Source organism: Aulonocara stuartgranti (genome assembly GCF_965226115.1).
Source record: "Aulonocara stuartgranti genome assembly, chromosome: 19".
In the NCBI taxonomy this organism is placed as follows: domain Eukaryota; kingdom Metazoa; phylum Chordata; class Actinopteri; order Cichliformes; family Cichlidae; genus Aulonocara; species Aulonocara stuartgranti.
In genome coordinates, this window is record NC_138955.1 from 29,872,374 (window position 1) to 29,890,748 (window position 18,375).

Here is an 18,375-nt window from a genome sequence, read left to right on the forward strand (position 1 = left end):
TCTTAGCTCAAACAGCTGCAAAACCTGTTTTCCCAGCACGGGAACCTTGAGTTCTATAAGATAAAGCCATAAACATGTGTATCCGAGTCTTCTATCAAAAGTTACAGCTATTTCTATGAAGTTGTACAAAAACGCTTTCTTTCGCCAAGACAGTGCGTTTCTCACTGTTACATGCATTTGAATGGGGAACTCGACCGAAACAAAGTATAGGTTTTCATTATGTGAATAACTTGGAAATCTTAGCTCAAACAGCTGCAAAACCTGTTTTCCCAGCACGGGAACCTTGAGTTCTATAAGATAAAGCCATAAACATGTGTATCCGAGTCTTCTATCAAAAGTTACAGCTATTTCTATGAAGTTGTACAAAAACGCTTTCTTTCGCCAAGACAGTGCGTTTCTCACTGTTACATGCATTTGAATGGGGAACTCGACCGAAACAAAGTATAGGTTTTCATTATGTGAATAACTTGGAAATCTTAGCTCAAACAGCTGCAAAACCTGTTTTCCCAGCACGGAGACCTTGAGTTCTATAAGATAAAGCCATAAACATGTGTATCCGAGTCTTCTATCAAAAGTTACAGCTATTTCTATGAAGTTGTACAAAAACGCTTTCTTTCGCCAAGACAGTGCGTTTCTCACTGTTACATGCATTTGAATGGGGAACTCGACCGAAACAAAGTATAGGTTTTCATTATGTGAATAACTTGGAAATCTTAGCTCAAACAGCTGCAAAACCTGTTTTCCCAGCACGGGAACCTTGAGTTCTATAAGATAAAGCCATAAACATGTGTATCCGAGTCTTCTATCAAAAGTTACAGCTATTTCTATGAAGTTGTACAAAAACGCTTTCTTTCGCCAAGACAGTGCGTTTCTCACTGTTACATGCATTTGAATGGGGAACTCGACCGAAACAAAGTATAGGTTTTCATTATGTGAATAACTTGGAAATCTTAGCTCAAACAGCTGCAAAACCTGTTTTCCCAGCACGGGAACCTTGAGTTCTATAAGATAAAGCCATAAACATGTGTATCCGAGTCTTCTATCAAAAGTTACAGCTATTTCTATGAAGTTGTACAAAAACGCTTTCTTTCGCCAAGACAGTGCGTTTCTCACTGTTACATGCATTTGAATGGGGAACTCGACCGAAACAAAGTATAGGTTTTCATTATGTGAATAACTTGGAAATCTTAGCTCAAACAGCTGCAAAACCTGTTTTCCCAGCACGGAGACCTTGAGTTCTATAAGATAAAGCCATAAACATGTGTATCCGAGTCTTCTATCAAAAGTTACAGCTATTTCTATGAAGTTGTACAAAAACGCTTTCTTTCGCCAAGACAGTGCGTTTCTCACTGTTACATGCATTTGAATGGGGAACTCGACCGAAACAAAGTATAGGTTTTCATTATGTGAATAACTTGGAAATCTTAGCTCAAACAGCTGCAAAACCTGTTTTCCCAGCACGGGAACCTTGAGTTCTATAAGATAAAGCCATAAACATGTGTATCCGAGTCTTCTATCAAAAGTTACAGCTATTTCTATGAAGTTGTACAAAAACGCTTTCTTTCGCCAAGACAGTGCGTTTCTCACTGTTACATGCATTTGAATGGGGAACTCGACCGAAACAAAGTATAGGTTTTCATTATGTGAATAACTTGGAAATCTTAGCTCAAACAGCTGCAAAACCTGTTTTCCCAGCACGGGAACCTTGAGTTCTATAAGATAAAGCCATAAACATGTGTATCCGAGTCTTCTATCAAAAGTTACAGCTATTTCTATGAAGTTGTACAAAAACGCTTTCTTTCGCCAAGACAGTGCGTTTCTCACTGTTACATGCATTTGAATGGGGAACTCGACCGAAACAAAGTATAGGTTTTCATTATGTGAATAACTTGGAAATCTTAGCTCAAACAGCTGCAAAACCTGTTTTCCCAGCACGGGAACCTTGAGTTCTATAAGATAAAGCCATAAACATGTGTATCCGAGTCTTCTATCAAAAGTTACAGCTATTTCTATGAAGTTGTACAAAAACGCTTTCTTTCGCCAAGACAGTGCGTTTCTCACTGTTACATGCATTTGAATGGGGAACTCGACCGAAACAAAGTATAGGTTTTCATTATGTGAATAACTTGGAAATCTTAGCTCAAACAGCTGCAAAACCTGTTTTCCCAGCACGGGAACCTTGAGTTCTATAAGATAAAGCCATAAACATGTGTATCCGAGTCTTCTATCAAAAGTTACAGCTATTTCTATGAAGTTGTACAAAAACGCTTTCTTTCGCCAAGACAGTGCGTTTCTCACTGTTACATGCATTTGAATGGGGAACTCGACCGAAACAAAGTATAGGTTTTCATTATGTGAATAACTTGGAAATCTTAGCTCAAACAGCTGCAAAACCTGTTTTCCCAGCACGGAGACCTTGAGTTCTATAAGATAAAGCCATAAACATGTGTATCCGAGTCTTCTATCAAAAGTTACAGCTATTTCTATGAAGTTGTACAAAAACGCTTTCTTTCGCCAAGACAGTGCGTTTCTCACTGTTACATGCATTTGAATGGGGAACTCGACCGAAACAAAGTATAGGTTTTCATTATGTGAATAACTTGGAAATCTTAGCTCAAACAGCTGCAAAACCTGTTTTCCCAGCACGGGAACCTTGAGTTCTATAAGATAAAGCCATAAACATGTGTATCCGAGTCTTCTATCAAAAGTTACAGCTATTTCTATGAAGTTGTACAAAAACGCTTTCTTTCGCCAAGACAGTGCGTTTCTCACTGTTACATGCATTTGAATGGGGAACTCGACCGAAACAAAGTATAGGTTTTCATTATGTGAATAACTTGGAAATCTTAGCTCAAACAGCTGCAAAACCTGTTTTCCCAGCACGGGAACCTTGAGTTCTATAAGATAAAGCCATAAACATGTGTATCCGAGTCTTCTATCAAAAGTTACAGCTATTTCTATGAAGTTGTACAAAAACGCTTTCTTTCGCCAAGACAGTGCGTTTCTCACTGTTACATGCATTTGAATGGGGAACTCGACCGAAACAAAGTATAGGTTTTCATTATGTGAATAACTTGGAAATCTTAGCTCAAACAGCTGCAAAACCTGTTTTCCCAGCACGGGAACCTTGAGTTCTATAAGATAAAGCCATAAACATGTGTATCCGAGTCTTCTATCAAAAGTTACAGCTATTTCTATGAAGTTGTACAAAAACGCTTTCTTTCGCCAAGACAGTGCGTTTCTCACTGTTACATGCATTTGAATGGGGAACTCGACCGAAACAAAGTATAGGTTTTCATTATGTGAATAACTTGGAAATCTTAGCTCAAACAGCTGCAAAACCTGTTTTCCCAGCACGGAGACCTTGAGTTCTATAAGATAAAGCCATAAACATGTGTATCCGAGTCTTCTATCAAAAGTTACAGCTATTTCTATGAAGTTGTACAAAAACGCTTTCTTTCGCCAAGACAGTGCGTTTCTCACTGTTACATGCATTTGAATGGGGAACTCGACCGAAACAAAGTATAGGTTTTCATTATGTGAATAACTTGGAAATCTTAGCTCAAACAGCTGCAAAACCTGTTTTCCCAGCACGGGAACCTTGAGTTCTATAAGATAAAGCCATAAACATGTGTATCCGAGTCTTCTATCAAAAGTTACAGCTATTTCTATGAAGTTGTACAAAAACGCTTTCTTTCGCCAAGACAGTGCGTTTCTCACTGTTACATGCATTTGAATGGGGAACTCGACCGAAACAAAGTATAGGTTTTCATTATGTGAATAACTTGGAAATCTTAGCTCAAACAGCTGCAAAACCTGTTTTCCCAGCACGGGAACCTTGAGTTCTATAAGATAAAGCCATAAACATGTGTATCCGAGTCTTCTATCAAAAGTTACAGCTATTTCTATGAAGTTGTACAAAAACGCTTTCTTTCGCCAAGACAGTGCGTTTCTCACTGTTACATGCATTTGAATGGGGAACTCGACCGAAACAAAGTATAGGTTTTCATTATGTGAATAACTTGGAAATCTTAGCTCAAACAGCTGCAAAACCTGTTTTCCCAGCACGGAGACCTTGAGTTCTATAAGATAAAGCCATAAACATGTGTATCCGAGTCTTCTATCAAAAGTTACAGCTATTTCTATGAAGTTGTACAAAAACGCTTTCTTTCGCCAAGACAGTGCGTTTCTCACTGTTACATGCATTTGAATGGGGAACTCGACCGAAACAAAGTATAGGTTTTCATTATGTGAATAACTTGGAAACCTTAGCTCAAACAGCTGCAAAACCTGTTTTCCCAGCACGGGAACCTTGAGTTCTATAAGATAAAGCCATAAACATGTGTATCCGAGTCTTCTATCAAAAGTTACAGCTATTTCTATGAAGTTGTACAAAAACGCTTTCTTTCGCCAAGACAGTGCGTTTCTCACTGTTACATGCATTTGAATGGGGAACTCGACCGAAACAAAGTATAGGTTTTCATTATGTGAATAACTTGGAAATCTTAGCTCAAACAGCTGCAAAACCTGTTTTCCCAGCACGGGAACCTTGAGTTCTATAAGATAAAGCCATAAACATGTGTATCCGAGTCTTCTATCAAAAGTTACAGCTATTTCTATGAAGTTGTACAAAAACGCTTTCTTTCGCCAAGACAGTGCGTTTCTCACTGTTACATGCATTTGAATGGGGAACTCGACCGAAACAAAGTATAGGTTTTCATTATGTGAATAACTTGGAAATCTTAGCTCAAACAGCTGCAAAACCTGTTTTCCCAGCACAGAGACCTTGAGTTCTATAAGATAAAGCCATAAACATGTGTATCCGAGTCTTCTATCAAAAGTTACAGCTATTTCTATGAAGTTGTACAAAAACGCTTTCTTTCGCCAAGACAGTGCGTTTCTCACTGTTACATGCATTTGAATGGGGAACTCGACCGAAACAAAGTATAGGTTTTCATTATGTGAATAACTTGGAAATCTTAGCTCAAACAGCTGCAAAACCTGTTTTCCCAGCACGGGAACCTTGAGTTCTATAAGATAAAGCCATAAACATGTGTATCCGAGTCTTCTATCAAAAGTTACAGCTATTTCTATGAAGTTGTACAAAAACGCTTTCTTTCGCCAAGACAGTGCGTTTCTCACTGTTACATGCATTTGAATGGGGAACTCGACCGAAACAAAGTATAGGTTTTCATTATGTGAATAACTTGGAAATCTTAGCTCAAACAGCTGCAAAACCTGTTTTCCCAGCACGGAGACCTTGAGTTCTATAAGATAAAGCCATAAACATGTGTATCCGAGTCTTCTATCAAAAGTTACAGCTATTTCTATGAAGTTGTACAAAAACGCTTTCTTTCGCCAAGACAGTGCGTTTCTCACTGTTACATGCATTTGAATGGGGAACTCGACCGAAACAAAGTATAGGTTTTCATTATGTGAATAACTTGGAAATCTTAGCTCAAACAGCTGCAAAACCTGTTTTCCCAGCACGGGAACCTTGAGTTCTAATAAGATAAAGCCATAAACATGTGTATCCGAGTCTTCTATCAAAAGTTACAGCTATTTCTATGAAGTTGTACAAAAACGCTTTCTTTCGCCAAGACAGTGCGTTTCTCACTGTTACATGCATTTGAATGGGGAACTCGACCGAAACAAAGTATAGGTTTTCATTATGTGAATAACTTGGAAATCTTAGCTCAAACAGCTGCAAAACCTGTTTTCCCAGCACGGAGACCTTGAGTTCTATAAGATAAAGCCATAAACATGTGTATCCGAGTCTTCTATCAAAAGTTACAGCTATTTCTATGAAGTTGTACAAAAACGCTTTCTTTCGCCAAGACAGTGCGTTTCTCACTGTTACATGCATTTGAATGGGGAACTCGACCGAAACAAAGTATAGGTTTTCATTATGTGAATAACTTGGAAATCTTAGCTCAAACAGCTGCAAAACCTGTTTTCCCAGCATGGGAACCTTGAGTTCTATAAGATAAAGCCATAAACATGTGTATCCGAGTCTTCTATCAAAAGTTACAGCTATTTCTATGAAGTTGTACAAAAACGCTTTCTTTCGCCAAGACAGTGCGTTTCTCACTGTTACATGCATTTGAATGGGGAACTCGACCGAAACAAAGTATAGGTTTTCATTATGTGAATAACTTGGAAATCTTAGCTCAAACAGCTGCAAAACCTGTTTTCCCAGCACGGGAACCTTGAGTTCTATAAGATAAAGCCATAAACATGTGTATCCGAGTCTTCTATCAAAAGTTACAGCTATTTCTATGAAGTTGTACAAAAACGCTTTCTTTCGCCAAGACAGTGCGTTTCTCACTGTTACATGCATTTGAATGGGGAACTCGACCGAAACAAAGTATAGGTTTTCATTATGTGAATAACTTGGAAATCTTAGCTCAAACAGCTGCAAAACCTGTTTTCCCAGCACGGGAACCTTGAGTTCTATAAGATAAAGCCATAAACATGTGTATCCGAGTCTTCTATCAAAAGTTACAGCTATTTCTATGAAGTTGTACAAAAACGCTTTCTTTCGCCAAGACAGTGCGTTTCTCACTGTTACATGCATTTGAATGGGGAACTCGACCGAAACAAAGTATAGGTTTTCATTATGTGAATAACTTGGAAATCTTAGCTCAAACAGCTGCAAAACCTGTTTTCCCAGCACGGGAACCTTGAGTTCTATAAGATAAAGCCATAAACATGTGTATCCGAGTCTTCTATCAAAAGTTACAGCTATTTCTATGAAGTTGTACAAAAACGCTTTCTTTCGCCAAGACAGTGCGTTTCTCACTGTTACATGCATTTGAATGGGGAACTCGACCGAAACAAAGTATAGGTTTTCATTATGTGAATAACTTGGAAATCTTAGCTCAAACAGCTGCAAAACCTGTTTTCCCAGCACGGGAACCTTGAGTTCTATAAGATAAAGCCATAAACATGTGTATCCGAGTCTTCTATCAAAAGTTACAGCTATTTCTATGAAGTTGTACAAAAACGCTTTCTTTCGCCAAGACAGTGCGTTTCTCACTGTTACATGCATTTGAATGGGGAACTCGACCGAAACAAAGTATAGGTTTTCATTATGTGAATAACTTGGAAATCTTAGCTCAAACAGCTGCAAAACCTGTTTTCCCAGCACGGGAACCTTGAGTTCTATAAGATAAAGCCATAAACATGTGTATCCGAGTCTTCTATCAAAAGTTACAGCTATTTCTATGAAGTTGTACAAAAACGCTTTCTTTCGCCAAGACAGTGCGTTTCTCACTGTTACATGCATTTGAATGGGGAACTCGACCGAAACAAAGTATAGGTTTTCATTATGTGAATAACTTGGAAATCTTAGCTCAAACAGCTGCAAAACCTGTTTTCCCAGCACGGAGACCTTGAGTTCTATAAGATAAAGCCATAAACATGTGTATCCGAGTCTTCTATCAAAAGTTACAGCTATTTCTATGAAGTTGTACAAAAACGCTTTCTTTCGCCAAGACAGTGCGTTTCTCACTGTTACATGCATTTGAATGGGGAACTCGACCGAAACAAAGTATAGGTTTTCATTATGTGAATAACTTGGAAATCTTAGCTCAAACAGCTGCAAAACCTGTTTTCCCAGCACGGGAACCTTGAGTTCTATAAGATAAAGCCATAAACATGTGTATCCGAGTCTTCTATCAAAAGTTACAGCTATTTCTATGAAGTTGTACAAAAACGCTTTCTTTCGCCAAGACAGTGCGTTTCTCACTGTTACATGCATTTGAATGGGGAACTCGACCGAAACAAAGTATAGGTTTTCATTATGTGAATAACTTGGAAATCTTAGCTCAAACAGCTGCAAAACCTGTTTTCCCAGCACGGAGACCTTGAGTTCTATAAGATAAAGCCATAAACATGTGTATCCGAGTCTTCTATCAAAAGTTACAGCTATTTCTATGAAGTTGTACAAAAACGCTTTCTTTCGCCAAGACAGTGCGTTTCTCACTGTTACATGCATTTGAATGGGGAACTCGACCGAAACAAAGTATAGGTTTTCATTATGTGAATAACTTGGAAATCTTAGCTCAAACAGCTGCAAAACCTGTTTTCCCAGCACGGAGACCTTGAGTTCTATAAGATAAAGCCATAAACATGTGTATCCGAGTCTTCTATCAAAAGTTACAGCTATTTCTATGAAGTTGTACAAAAACGCTTTCTTTCGCCAAGACAGTGCGTTTCTCACTGTTACATGCATTTGAATGGGGAACTCGACCGAAACAAAGTATAGGTTTTCATTATGTGAATAACTTGGAAATCTTAGCTCAAACAGCTGCAAAACCTGTTTTCCCAGCACGGGAACCTTGAGTTCTATAAGATAAAGCCATAAACATGTGTATCCGAGTCTTCTATCAAAAGTTACAGCTATTTCTATGAAGTTGTACAAAAACGCTTTCTTTCGCCAAGACAGTGCGTTTCTCACTGTTACATGCATTTGAATGGGGAACTCGACCGAAACAAAGTATAGGTTTTCATTATGTGAATAACTTGGAAATCTTAGCTCAAACAGCTGCAAAACCTGTTTTCCCAGCACAGAGACCTTGAGTTCTATAAGATAAAGCCATAAACATGTGTATCCGAGTCTTCTATCAAAAGTTACAGCTATTTCTATGAAGTTGTACAAAAACGCTTTCTTTCGCCAAGACAGTGCGTTTCTCACTGTTACATGCATTTGAATGGGGAACTCGACCGAAACAAAGTATAGGTTTTCATTATGTGAATAACTTGGAAATCTTAGCTCAAACAGCTGCAAAACCTGTTTTCCCAGCACGGGAACCTTGAGTTCTATAAGATAAAGCCATAAACATGTGTATCCGAGTCTTCTATCAAAAGTTACAGCTATTTCTATGAAGTTGTACAAAAACGCTTTCTTTCGCCAAGACAGTGCGTTTCTCACTGTTACATGCATTTGAATGGGGAACTCGACCGAAACAAAGTATAGGTTTTCATTATGTGAATAACTTGGAAATCTTAGCTCAAACAGCTGCAAAACCTGTTTTCCCAGCACGGAGACCTTGAGTTCTATAAGATAAAGCCATAAACATGTGTATCCGAGTCTTCTATCAAAAGTTACAGCTATTTCTATGAAGTTGTACAAAAACGCTTTCTTTCGCCAAGACAGTGCGTTTCTCACTGTTACATGCATTTGAATGGGGAACTCGACCGAAACAAAGTATAGGTTTTCATTATGTGAATAACTTGGAAATCTTAGCTCAAACAGCTGCAAAACCTGTTTTCCCAGCACGGGAACCTTGAGTTCTATAAGATAAAGCCATAAACATGTGTATCCGAGTCTTCTATCAAAAGTTACAGCTATTTCTATGAAGTTGTACAAAAACGCTTTCTTTCGCCAAGACAGTGCGTTTCTCACTGTTACATGCATTTGAATGGGGAACTCGACCGAAACAAAGTATAGGTTTTCATTATGTGAATAACTTGGAAATCTTAGCTCAAACAGCTGCAAAACCTGTTTTCCCAGCACGGAGACCTTGAGTTCTATAAGATAAAGCCATAAACATGTGTATCCGAGTCTTCTATCAAAAGTTACAGCTATTTCTATGAAGTTGTACAAAAACGCTTTCTTTCGCCAAGACAGTGCGTTTCTCACTGTTACATGCATTTGAATGGGGAACTCGACCGAAACAAAGTATAGGTTTTCATTATGTGAATAACTTGGAAATCTTAGCTCAAACAGCTGCAAAACCTGTTTTCCCAGCACGGGAACCTTGAGTTCTATAAGATAAAGCCATAAACATGTGTATCCGAGTCTTCTATCAAAAGTTACAGCTATTTCTATGAAGTTGTACAAAAACGCTTTCTTTCGCCAAGACAGTGCGTTTCTCACTGTTACATGCATTTGAATGGGGAACTCGACCGAAACAAAGTATAGGTTTTCATTATGTGAATAACTTGGAAATCTTAGCTCAAACAGCTGCAAAACCTGTTTTCCCAGCACGGGAACCTTGAGTTCTATAAGATAAAGCCATAAACATGTGTATCCGAGTCTTCTATCAAAAGTTACAGCTATTTCTATGAAGTTGTACAAAAACGCTTTCTTTCGCCAAGACAGTGCGTTTCTCACTGTTACATGCATTTGAATGGGGAACTCGACCGAAACAAAGTATAGGTTTTCATTATGTGAATAACTTGGAAATCTTAGCTCAAACAGCTGCAAAACCTGTTTTCCCAGCACGGGAACCTTGAGTTCTATAAGATAAAGCCATAAACATGTGTATCCGAGTCTTCTATCAAAAGTTACAGCTATTTCTATGAAGTTGTACAAAAACGCTTTCTTTCGCCAAGACAGTGCGTTTCTCACTGTTACATGCATTTGAATGGGGAACTCGACCGAAACAAAGTATAGGTTTTCATTATGTGAATAACTTGGAAATCTTAGCTCAAACAGCTGCAAAACCTGTTTTCCCAGCACGGGAACCTTGAGTTCTATAAGATAAAGCCATAAACATGTGTATCCGAGTCTTCTATCAAAAGTTACAGCTATTTCTATGAAGTTGTACAAAAACGCTTTCTTTCGCCAAGACAGTGCGTTTCTCACTGTTACATGCATTTGAATGGGGAACTCGACCGAAACAAAGTATAGGTTTTCATTATGTGAATAACTTGGAAATCTTAGCTCAAACAGCTGCAAAACCTGTTTTCCCAGCACGGAGACCTTGAGTTCTATAAGATAAAGCCATAAACATGTGTATCCGAGTCTTCTATCAAAAGTTACAGCTATTTCTATGAAGTTGTACAAAAACGCTTTCTTTCGCCAAGACAGTGCGTTTCTCACTGTTACATGCATTTGAATGGGGAACTCGACCGAAACAAAGTATAGGTTTTCATTATGTGAATAACTTGGAAATCTTAGCTCAAACAGCTGCAAAACCTGTTTTCCCAGCACGGGAACCTTGAGTTCTATAAGATAAAGCCATAAACATGTGTATCCGAGTCTTCTATCAAAAGTTACAGCTATTTCTATGAAGTTGTACAAAAACGCTTTCTTTCGCCAAGACAGTGCGTTTCTCACTGTTACATGCATTTGAATGGGGAACTCGACCGAAACAAAGTATAGGTTTTCATTATGTGAATAACTTGGAAATCTTAGCTCAAACAGCTGCAAAACCTGTTTTCCCAGCACGGGAACCTTGAGTTCTATAAGATAAAGCCATAAACATGTGTATCCGAGTCTTCTATCAAAAGTTACAGCTATTTCTATGAAGTTGTACAAAAACGCTTTCTTTCGCCAAGACAGTGCGTTTCTCACTGTTACATGCATTTGAATGGGGAACTCGACCGAAACAAAGTATAGGTTTTCATTATGTGAATAACTTGGAAATCTTAGCTCAAACAGCTGCAAAACCTGTTTTCCCAGCACGGAGACCTTGAGTTCTATAAGATAAAGCCATAAACATGTGTATCCGAGTCTTCTATCAAAAGTTACAGCTATTTCTATGAAGTTGTACAAAAACGCTTTCTTTCGCCAAGACAGTGCGTTTCTCACTGTTACATGCATTTGAATGGGGAACTCGACCGAAACAAAGTATAGGTTTTCATTATGTGAATAACTTGGAAATCTTAGCTCAAACAGCTGCAAAACCTGTTTTCCCAGCACGGGAACCTTGAGTTCTATAAGATAAAGCCATAAACATGTGTATCCGAGTCTTCTATCAAAAGTTACAGCTATTTCTATGAAGTTGTACAAAAACGCTTTCTTTCGCCAAGACAGTGCGTTTCTCACTGTTACATGCATTTGAATGGGGAACTCGACCGAAACAAAGTATAGGTTTTCATTATGTGAATAACTTGGAAATCTTAGCTCAAACAGCTGCAAAACCTGTTTTCCCAGCACGGGAACCTTGAGTTCTATAAGATAAAGCCATAAACATGTGTATCCGAGTCTTCTATCAAAAGTTACAGCTATTTCTATGAAGTTGTACAAAAACGCTTTCTTTCGCCAAGACAGTGCGTTTCTCACTGTTACATGCATTTGAATGGGGAACTCGACCGAAACAAAGTATAGGTTTTCATTATGTGAATAACTTGGAAATCTTAGCTCAAACAGCTGCAAAACCTGTTTTCCCAGCACGGGAACCTTGAGTTCTATAAGATAAAGCCATAAACATGTGTATCCGAGTCTTCTATCAAAAGTTACAGCTATTTCTATGAAGTTGTACAAAAACGCTTTCTTTCGCCAAGACAGTGCGTTTCTCACTGTTACATGCATTTGAATGGGGAACTCGACCGAAACAAAGTATAGGTTTTCATTATGTGAATAACTTGGAAATCTTAGCTCAAACAGCTGCAAAACCTGTTTTCCCAGCACGGAGACCTTGAGTTCTATAAGATAAAGCCATAAACATGTGTATCCGAGTCTTCTATCAAAAGTTACAGCTATTTCTATGAAGTTGTACAAAAACGCTTTCTTTCGCCAAGACAGTGCGTTTCTCACTGTTACATGCATTTGAATGGGGAACTCGACCGAAACAAAGTATAGGTTTTCATTATGTGAATAACTTGGAAATCTTAGCTCAAACAGCTGCAAAACCTGTTTTCCCAGCACGGGAACCTTGAGTTCTATAAGATAAAGCCATAAACATGTGTATCCGAGTCTTCTATCAAAAGTTACAGCTATTTCTATGAAGTTGTACAAAAACGCTTTCTTTCGCCAAGACAGTGCGTTTCTCACTGTTACATGCATTTGAATGGGGAACTCGACCGAAACAAAGTATAGGTTTTCATTATGTGAATAACTTGGAAATCTTAGCTCAAACAGCTGCAAAACCTGTTTTCCCAGCACGGGAACCTTGAGTTCTATAAGATAAAGCCATAAACATGTGTATCCGAGTCTTCTATCAAAAGTTACAGCTATTTCTATGAAGTTGTACAAAAACGCTTTCTTTCGCCAAGACAGTGCGTTTCTCACTGTTACATGCATTTGAATGGGGAACTCGACCGAAACAAAGTATAGGTTTTCATTATGTGAATAACTTGGAAATCTTAGCTCAAACAGCTGCAAAACCTGTTTTCCCAGCACGGGAACCTTGAGTTCTATAAGATAAAGCCATAAACATGTGTATCCGAGTCTTCTATCAAAAGTTACAGCTATTTCTATGAAGTTGTACAAAAACGCTTTCTTTCGCCAAGACAGTGCGTTTCTCACTGTTACATGCATTTGAATGGGGAACTCGACCGAAACAAAGTATAGGTTTTCATTATGTGAATAACTTGGAAATCTTAGCTCAAACAGCTGCAAAACCTGTTTTCCCAGCACGGAGACCTTGAGTTCTATAAGATAAAGCCATAAACATGTGTATCCGAGTCTTCTATCAAAAGTTACAGCTATTTCTATGAAGTTGTACAAAAACGCTTTCTTTCGCCAAGACAGTGCGTTTCTCACTGTTACATGCATTTGAATGGGGAACTCGACCGAAACAAAGTATAGGTTTTCATTATGTGAATAACTTGGAAACCTTAGCTCAAACAGCTGCAAAACCTGTTTTCCCAGCACGGGAACCTTGAGTTCTATAAGATAAAGCCATAAACATGTGTATCCGAGTCTTCTATCAAAAGTTACAGCTATTTCTATGAAGTTGTACAAAAACGCTTTCTTTCGCCAAGACAGTGCGTTTCTCACTGTTACATGCATTTGAATGGGGAACTCGACCGAAACAAAGTATAGGTTTTCATTATGTGAATAACTTGGAAATCTTAGCTCAAACAGCTGCAAAACCTGTTTTCCCAGCACGGGAACCTTGAGTTCTATAAGATAAAGCCATAAACATGTGTATCCGAGTCTTCTATCAAAAGTTACAGCTATTTCTATGAAGTTGTACAAAAACGCTTTCTTTCGCCAAGACAGTGCGTTTCTCACTGTTACATGCATTTGAATGGGGAACTCGACCGAAACAAAGTATAGGTTTTCATTATGTGAATAACTTGGAAATCTTAGCTCAAACAGCTGCAAAACCTGTTTTCCCAGCACAGAGACCTTGAGTTCTATAAGATAAAGCCATAAACATGTGTATCCGAGTCTTCTATCAAAAGTTACAGCTATTTCTATGAAGTTGTACAAAAACGCTTTCTTTCGCCAAGACAGTGCGTTTCTCACTGTTACATGCATTTGAATGGGGAACTCGACCGAAACAAAGTATAGGTTTTCATTATGTGAATAACTTGGAAATCTTAGCTCAAACAGCTGCAAAACCTGTTTTCCCAGCACGGGAACCTTGAGTTCTATAAGATAAAGCCATAAACATGTGTATCCGAGTCTTCTATCAAAAGTTACAGCTATTTCTATGAAGTTGTACAAAAACGCTTTCTTTCGCCAAGACAGTGCGTTTCTCACTGTTACATGCATTTGAATGGGGAACTCGACCGAAACAAAGTATAGGTTTTCATTATGTGAATAACTTGGACATCTTAGCTCAAACAGCTGCAAAACCTGTTTTCCCAGCACGGAGACCTTGAGTTCTATAAGATAAAGCCATAAACATGTGTATCCGAGTCTTCTATCAAAAGTTACAGCTATTTCTATGAAGTTGTACAAAAACGCTTTCTTTCGCCAAGACAGTGCGTTTCTCACTGTTACATGCATTTGAATGGGGAACTCGACCGAAACAAAGTATAGGTTTTCATTATGTGAATAACTTGGAAATCTTAGCTCAAACAGCTGCAAAACCTGTTTTCCCAGCACGGGAACCTTGAGTTCTATAAGATAAAGCCATAAACATGTGTATCCGAGTCTTCTATCAAAAGTTACAGCTATTTCTATGAAGTTGTACAAAAACGCTTTCTTTCGCCAAGACAGTGCGTTTCTCACTGTTACATGCATTTGAATGGGGAACTCGACCGAAACAAAGTATAGGTTTTCATTATGTGAATAACTTGGAAATCTTAGCTCAAACAGCTGCAAAACCTGTTTTCCCAGCACGGGAACCTTGAGTTCTATAAGATAAAGCCATAAACATGTGTATCCGAGTCTTCTATCAAAAGTTACAGCTATTTCTATGAAGTTGTACAAAAACGCTTTCTTTCGCCAAGACAGTGCGTTTCTCACTGTTACATGCATTTGAATGGGGAACTCGACCGAAACAAAGTATAGGTTTTCATTATGTGAATAACTTGGAAATCTTAGCTCAAACAGCTGCAAAACCTGTTTTCCCAGCACGGAGACCTTGAGTTCTATAAGATAAAGCCATAAACATGTGTATCCGAGTCTTCTATCAAAAGTTACAGCTATTTCTATGAAGTTGTACAAAAACGCTTTCTTTCGCCAAGACAGTGCGTTTCTCACTGTTACATGCATTTGAATGGGGAACTCGACCGAAACAAAGTATAGGTTTTCATTATGTGAATAACTTGGAAATCTTAGCTCAAACAGCTGCAAAACCTGTTTTCCCAGCACGGAGACCTTGAGTTCTATAAGATAAAGCCATAAACATGTGTATCCGAGTCTTCTATCAAAAGTTACAGCTATTTCTATGAAGTTGTACAAAAACGCTTTCTTTCGCCAAGACAGTGCGTTTCTCACTGTTACATGCATTTGAATGGGGAACTCGACCGAAACAAAGTATAGGTTTTCATTATGTGAATAACTTGGAAATCTTAGCTCAAACAGCTGCAAAACCTGTTTTCCCAGCACGGGAACCTTGAGTTCTATAAGATAAAGCCATAAACATGTGTATCCGAGTCTTCTATCAAAAGTTACAGCTATTTCTATGAAGTTGTACAAAAACGCTTTCTTTCGCCAAGACAGTGCGTTTCTCACTGTTACATGCATTTGAATGGGGAACTCGACCGAAACAAAGTATAGGTTTTCATTATGTGAATAACTTGGAAATCTTAGCTCAAACAGCTGCAAAACCTGTTTTCCCAGCACGGGAACCTTGAGTTCTATAAGATAAAGCCATAAACATGTGTATCCGAGTCTTCTATCAAAAGTTACAGCTATTTCTATGAAGTTGTACAAAAACGCTTTCTTTCGCCAAGACAGTGCGTTTCTCACTGTTACATGCATTTGAATGGGGAACTCGACCGAAACAAAGTATAGGTTTTCATTATGTGAATAACTTGGAAATCTTAGCTCAAACAGCTGCAAAACCTGTTTTCCCAGCACGGAGACCTTGAGTTCTATAAGATAAAGCCATAAACATGTGTATCCGAGTCTTCTATCAAAAGTTACAGCTATTTCTATGAAGTTGTACAAAAACGCTTTCTTTCGCCAAGACAGTGCGTTTCTCACTGTTACATGCATTTGAATGGGGAACTCGACCGAAACAAAGTATAGGTTTTCATTATGTGAATAACTTGGAAATCTTAGCTCAAACAGCTGCAAAACCTGTTTTCCCAGCACGGGAACCTTGAGTTCTATAAGATAAAGCCATAAACATGTGTATCCGAGTCTTCTATCAAAAGTTACAGCTATTTCTATGAAGTTGTACAAAAACGCTTTCTTTCGCCAAGACAGTGCGTTTCTCACTGTTACATGCATTTGAATGGGGAACTCGACCGAAACAAAGTATAGGTTTTCATTATGTGAATAACTTGGAAATCTTAGCTCAAACAGCTGCAAAACCTGTTTTCCCAGCACAGAGACCTTGAGTTCTATAAGATAAAGCCATAAACATGTGTATCCGAGTCTTCTATCAAAAGTTACAGCTATTTCTATGAAGTTGTACAAAAACGCTTTCTTTCGCCAAGACAGTGCGTTTCTCACTGTTACATGCATTTGAATGGGGAACTCGACCGAAACAAAGTATAGGTTTTCATTATGTGAATAACTTGGAAATCTTAGCTCAAACAGCTGCAAAACCTGTTTTCCCAGCACGGGAACCTTGAGTTCTATAAGATAAAGCCATAAACATGTGTATCCGAGTCTTCTATCAAAAGTTACAGCTATTTCTATGAAGTTGTACAAAAACGCTTTCTTTCGCCAAGACAGTGCGTTTCTCACTGTTACATGCATTTGAATGGGGAACTCGACCGAAACAAAGTATAGGTTTTCATTATGTGAATAACTTGGAAATCTTAGCTCAAACAGCTGCAAAACCTGTTTTCCCAGCACGGAGACCTTGAGTTCTATAAGATAAAGCCATAAACATGTGTATCCGAGTCTTCTATCAAAAGTTACAGCTATTTCTATGAAGTTGTACAAAAACGCTTTCTTTCGCCAAGACAGTGCGTTTCTCACTGTTACATGCATTTGAATGGGGAACTCGACCGAAACAAAGTATAGGTTTTCATTATGTGAATAACTTGGAAACCTTAGCTCAAACAGCTGCAAAACCTGTTTTCCCAGCACGGGAACCTTGAGTTCTATAAGATAAAGCCATAAACATGTGTATCCGAGTCTTCTATCAAAAGTTACAGCTATTTCTATGAAGTTGTACAAAAACGCTTTCTTTCGCCAAGACAGTGCGTTTCTCACTGTTACATGCATTTGAATGGGGAACTCGACCGAAACAAAGTATAGGTTTTCATTATGTGAATAACTTGGAAATCTTAGCTCAAACAGCTGCAAAACCTGTTTTCCCAGCACGGGAACCTTGAGTTCTATAAGATAAAGCCATAAACATGTGTATCCGAGTCTTCTATCAAAAGTTACAGCTATTTCTATGAAGTTGTACAAAAACGCTTTCTTTCGCCAAGACAGTGCGTTTCTCACTGTTACATGCATTTGAATGGGGAACTCGACCGAAACAAAGTATAGGTTTTCATTATGTGAATAACTTGGAAATCTTAGCTCAAACAGCTGCAAAACCTGTTTTCCCAGCACAGAGACCTTGAGTTCTATAAGATAAAGCCATAAACATGTGTATCCGAGTCTTCTATCAAAAGTTACAGCTATTTCTATGAAGTTGTACAAAAACGCTTTCTTTCGCCAAGACAGTGCGTTTCTCACTGTTACATGCATTTGAATGGGGAACTCGACCGAAACAAAGTATAGGTTTTCATTATGTGAATAACTTGGAAATCTTAGCTCAAACAGCTGCAAAACCTGTTTTCCCAGCACGGGAACCTTGAGTTCTATAAGATAAAGCCATAAACATGTGTATCCGAGTCTTCTATCAAAAGTTACAGCTATTTCTATGAAGTTGTACAAAAACGCTTTCTTTCGCCAAGACAGTGCGTTTCTCACTGTTACATGCATTTGAATGGGGAACTCGACCGAAACAAAGTATAGGTTTTCATTATGTGAATAACTTGGACATCTTAGCTCAAACAGCTGCAAAACCTGTTTTCCCAGCACGGAGACCTTGAGTTCTATAAGATAAAGCCATAAACATGTGTATCCGAGTCTTCTATCAAAAGTTACAGCTATTTCTATGAAGTTGT